The sequence below is a fragment of the Alexandromys fortis genome, unplaced genomic scaffold (assembly GCF_014885135.2).
Source record: "Alexandromys fortis isolate MF-2015 unplaced genomic scaffold, M_Fortis_MF-2015_v1.1 scaffold_6, whole genome shotgun sequence".
Classification (NCBI taxonomy): Eukaryota; Metazoa; Chordata; class Mammalia; order Rodentia; family Cricetidae; genus Alexandromys; species Alexandromys fortis.
The window spans coordinates 19,889,903-19,895,798 of record NW_026067902.1 but is presented as its reverse complement, the minus strand read 5'-3'; positions in this window follow the sequence as shown (position 1 = coordinate 19,895,798).

Here is a 5,896-nt window from a genome sequence, read left to right as displayed (position 1 = left end):
TGGGGACATTTTCTCAAGTGAGGTTCCCTCTTCTCAGATGACTCTAGTGATGTCACCTTGACCAAAACTAGCCAATGCACAGGGTGAAAATAAAGATGTATTAATTAAAAAAAAAAAATAGAGCCCCTGTCAAGGCTGTTGTTGGCGCAGCTGGGATGTCATCTGTACGTGTACCACTCTGAAGAGTTTTACAAGGAAGCCCAAGATCTTCCCGTCTTCCCACTTGTCGGGTCTCCCTAAGATCCTGAACCGCCATTCTGGCTTTTCCCAATAGCATCTTGGCTTGCTACAGTCACCTCCAGGAATCATTCTAAAGATGGTCCTCAGAGCAGGATGAGAGACTGGTTAGGATTTATCTCCCCTCTGAAAGCCTGGAGAAGGTTGCCTGTGACCTTTACCTCCATGGCAACACCCAGCATCCAAGGGATGCTCTTCGTCTTGCTGGCCAGAGAGGTTGTGAGCTATCTTGACTGCATATACTCCGGTCCCTCAGACTTCATCCTGGCAGACTGGAGGCCTGCCCTTCCCCGAAACTACAATAGGTTTTTCATGTTTTGCTGTCTCTCTTCTAAGTGAACTTTGCCATGCCTACTATGACAGGGCACAGGGTACCATGAAGTCCTCAGATAACCCCACCTGACATGCCTTCTTCCTGTAAGCTTTGAACACAGACACCTAGGGTTTTCACTGGAGGATGGATGACTTTTGCTCAGGAAACACTGAGTGGTTCCTGCCTGATTTCTCTAACCCCGAGAAGCCACCCACCCACAAGGTCTGACCTGTTCAGGTCCCTGAGAATTTATATCGTCTCCTCCTAGTTACAAATCCGTTCCTGTAAGAACTGGCCTCTGAGAAGTAGGCACAAAGTTCCACCGCTGACCAAGGCGCTGTTCACAATTCATAGCAGCAGTGGGAGGGAAGACTTGTTTTCTTTGGGGGTGATGGTAGGTATGTTACCATACACCAGGGTGAGCCCCGTGCTCAAGAGTAGCTGACCAATACAAATATGATTTCATAGGTTTTTGTTTGTTTTATTTTGTACTGAGATAAGATTTTACCATGTAACTCTGGGTGTCCTGGAACTTAATATGTAGATCAGACTGGCCTCAAATTCACAGAGATCCCCCTGCCTCTGACCTCTGAATATTGGTATTAAAGGCATGGACCACTGTGCCAGGTGACTTCATGATATCTTGTGGTGCTATTTATTTATTTATTTATTTATTTTTAGGAGCGAGAAAGAATATAAAGTTGGATGGGTAGGGAGGTGGGAGAGGATCTGGATGGGAGGACTGGGGGAGAGGAAAGAATATGATTAAAATATATTGTATGAAATTCTCAAAGAATAAGTAAAACAAAACAAAAATCTGCCTGCTGGGGCAGGAAGAATGATTCAGTGGTTAAGAGCAGGCGGATCTCAGTGAGTTCAAGGCCAGCCTGGTCTATATGAACTGAGTTCCAGGACAGCCAGGACTACAACACAGAGAAACTCTATCCCAAAAAACAAAGCAAACAATGTGTTCTGGGGATCGATCTCAGGTCATGAAGCTTGCCCCGTGAGCATTTCTAGCCACTTGGCAGCCCCATAAGAAACTTCTGAAACATGCATCCACCGTTTCTCACCAGGCCAGCAAATACTGTTGTGACTGAAGTATAAGCCTTAACAACTGACTCGCTTAACAAATCATTTCCAGCCTGAATGACCTCTGCTTTCGTGGACTGTTTCTGTCACAAATATACAAACATAATTTCAGCAAAATGAGTGATAATTAAGACATGTGAAGGTGGTTTAACATTCAGAGAAAGTCTAGAAAAACCAAAACTCCTTTTGTGAAATAAATACCTCTTTGCAAGTTTGTTTTGTGGGTGGTCACTGAGTTCTTTCAGAGTAGAACACATCTGGGCATCGACAGTCAGTGGAAACAGTATCCAAGATAACAAAGCACTGGTCCTATATTATTTGCTTTTGTTTCTCTTAGACATGCAGATAGGCCGGGCAGTGGGGGTACACACCTTTAATTCTAGCACTTAGAAGGCAGAGGCCAGTCTGGTCTGCAGAGCAAGTTCCTGGACAGCCAGGGTTGCAAAAGAAAGCCTGACTCAAAAATAAATAAACAAACAAATAAATAAAAAAGAAAAGAAACATAGCTGAGCAGTGGTGGCGCACTGGGGAGGCAGATCTCTGTGAGTTTGAGGCCAGCCTGGTCTACAAGAGCAAGTTCCAGGACAGGCTCCAAGAGCTACAGAGAAACTCTGTCTTGAAAAAAGAAAAGAAAAGAAAAGAAACATATAGAGGTTCATAGATGCATGCATTAACCCAAGAAGGCTCCACAGTAGATCAGGAATAGCTTCTGTCACCAGGGAGGGGAACAAAGTGCCTGGGATACAGAAAAGGTGGGAGACATTTTTATTTTCACCAAATACTCTCTCAATTTTCATGTGCATTATTTAATCAAATAACAAAATTGCCAGGGGAAGGCTATAGATATAGCTCGGCGATAGAGCACTTACCTAGCACGTGCGAGGTCTCGGGTTTGATCTCCAGAACTGCCAAGATAAAAAGAAAGTAGAAAGAAAAATACTTTAGCACCACCTAAGAAATTAAGCATGGGGATTTCACTGTCAGTGCCTATTCGGAAAGACGGCTCTGAGAGCAGACAGTGTGGGCTCCGCTGAGGCACTGACAGGATGGCGGCAGGGATAGCTGGGCCTCAGGTGATGCTGTCTCCCAAGTTCTCCCTTTAAGGATAGACTAATATTTGAAGTTCCCGTACCTCGCCCTCACTTTTTCTTTCTCTCTTTTTCTTCTTATTCTCTTCCTTCTTCTGCTTGTCCCCCCTCCTCCTCCTTCTTTTTCAGACAGTTTCACTGTGTGTGTGTATTTTTAATATATATATTAAAAAAAAGTCTCGCCTGGCTCCTGGAGTTCAGCTGAAGAGAGGGAGCAAAGTGGGGAGGTCAAGAACATGATGGGGAAAACTACAGAGACAGCTGACCTGAACTAGGGGGAGCTCATGGACTCTGGACTGACAGCTGGGGACCCTGCATGGAACCGAACTAGGTCCTCTGAATGTAGGTCACAGTTGTGTGGCCTGATCTGTCTGGGGAGAGCCCTAGCAGTGGGACCAGGACTTATGAACTGGCTCTTTAGAGCCCATTCCCTATGGTGGGAGAGTTTGCTCATCCTAGGCGCAGGAGAGAGGGTCTCCGTCCTGCCTCAAGTGATGTGACAGACTTGGTTGATTCCCTATGGGAGGCCTTCCTCCTTCTGAGGAGTGGATGGGGCATGAGTAGGGGGGAAGTGGGGTGGTGGGACAAGAGAAGGGGAGAACAAGAATTGATGTGTAAAATGAAAAAAAAAAAGATTAAAAAGAAAATGCCTCACCTCAACAGTCAAAGAAAAGAAAATAAAACCCTTAGCCGGGCGGTGGTGGCACACATCTTTCATCCCAGCACTCGGGAGGCAGAGGCAGGCAGATCTCTGTGAGTTCGAGGCCAACCTGGTCTGCAAGAGCTAGTTCCAGGACAGGTTCCAAAAGCTACAGAGAAACCCTGTCTCGAAAAACAAAATAAATAAATAAATAGATAGATAGATAGATAGATAGATAAATAAATAAATAAATAAAAAGAAAAGAAAAGGGGAAAAAAACTCTTATTCAAATTGCCGTTTCTTCCTAGCTGTCTCACTGCAGAGCGGAGCATCTCATGAAGTTTGCATGTATTTATATTACTGGCTAAATAGAAATCAACCTTTTTGTGAAGCATTATGCCAATGTTCTAGCTGTTAAAAACATGAATGCTGGGGCTGTGGTGCAGCTCGATGCCCTTGTCTAACGTGTCCTGAGGTCCTGGGTTTGCTTCCCAGTTTGGTAAGAAAAAAGAAAATTTTGCTGCCTTCAGATCAAGTAATCACATTCTCGGGAACTGGTCCTCAGGACTTTTCCGAGAAAGAAGGAAAGGCCTGTGTGGGAAGATCTTTGTGGCAGCTCTGTCCATTTGTTTTAGTCTGTCTAGGCTGTTATAACAAAACACCATAAACTGCAGGCTTAAACAATTGCATTGATTCTTCATGGTTCTAGAGGCTAGGAGTCTGAGGTGAGTGTGGAGGCAGAGGCTGACTCTGGGGAGGGCTGTCTCCTGGGTTCGAGTGTCGTTTTCTCATTGTATCCTCTCATGGTGAAGAGAGATAGCTGGCCCTCAGGCCTGCTCTTACAGGGGCGCTCACTAATCCCATTCAAAAAGGCGCCAGACTCACCACTAATCACTTCCCTCAAGTAAATTACTTTGGAACAGCATCATGATGGGATTAGCATCCAACATATAAATGTTAGTAAGACACAAATGCAGTATCAAAGGCAGAAGACAATATTCCAGACAGAACACTGGCTCAGAATCAGGCACTGGGTGGGAGGGCTCGGCTTCATCATCTGCCCCGTGGGATCCGTGTGCTTGGAGTAAGCGGATCCTTGCTCTGCCGCAATTGAAGGCTCTGGACGGCAAAGCCCCGGACTCTGGGCTCTGTGCAGTCAGCAAGAGAAACCTTGCAGGATCGTATCTGAGCAGAGCTATGCATCAGGAAGATTAACCTGGCAGTGCCATGCAAGATGAATGGTTCCGCGGGGCTGGGGGGTGAAGGCAGAGGTGGGGAGACCGCGTAGACTGCTTCTGCAGTCGTCTATGAGAGAGGCAATGACTAATTAAATGAAACAGCTCAAATTGTGTGAGTACCTTGTGGGTAATGAGCCATTATCATAAATCTTCAGGCTCCCCGCAGCATCTGTCTCATCGTCGGCCCTGATAACAGAATAACATCTTACATTTCTAGAGCCCTTTATAGTTCAAAAGGTGCTTTTCATACGCGTTATCTCATTTGATCTTCGAGGGTGTTTACAAGTTGCTCTCTGTGAAGGATGTTTGCTAGATATTGAAATCAGACCCATGATCATCCTGAAAACAAAATGAAACCAGACCCATGAGTTTATCATTTCTGGGGTCCATCCTTCTCTCCTCCTCCTAGCTTCCTTCTGCTCGTTCATTTCATTTCACAATAGAAAAAAAAAGGGGGTGGGCATGTTGAACACACCACGCTCCACGTTTGTGTCCTCTGAGGCAGGTAAGTCATCAGTGCGCTGGCTTATTTAATCATTTGTTCGTCTCTCTGTGATCACAGTGGAGTTTCACCATATGCTGCCCCTGAAATGCTCAGCACGCTTGAGTGAGAGCCCGCGAGGGGAGCCGAAGCCTCCCCTGCCCTCCCCCGAGCTCCGGCCCCTCCCCCATGCCGGCTCCGCGTCAAATAGAACTGTGTCTCTCCTTGTGGCTACTGGGGCTCAGGGGGCTGAAGGCCCTGGTCTTTGCAACGGCGGAAGCTTCCTGACTAGGAGCTTCTTTGGCTTCCAGAGGTACTAATGAGCAGGGCTGAGCGGTAATTAAGACTACGCTCAGTTCCACATCACGCGGAGCCGCTGCAGCCAGTAGAGAGGAGGGGAGGGAGGAAGGATAGTAAGGGTGCCCTCCGCCTTCTCTCTCTACTTAGAGTCTGCTCTCTAGAGCAATCTGGTAGGTGTGGTAAAGCCATGGGGTGAAAACGCAACTCAGAAGATAGCTGCCTAGGTCTGTGCCAACCAGACATGGCTGTGTCAGCCAGACATTGCTGTCCCAGCGCTTGTCCCAGGCAGAGTGTCACCGGTTTTCTCGGCGTTGGGGAGTCGCCTGCCCTGCAACCTGCCTGGCACTGGATAAGAATGTAGGAGGAGCTGTGATCTGAGAAGGGCAAGGTTGCACGACACAGACACCGAATCCTCACTGCCAGGCAGGCACGCCTGTCGTCTCTGGAAGTCTGGGTCACTCTGGATCACACTTTAGACCCTGAGGTCGCTCCAGTCTGGGCCACCAT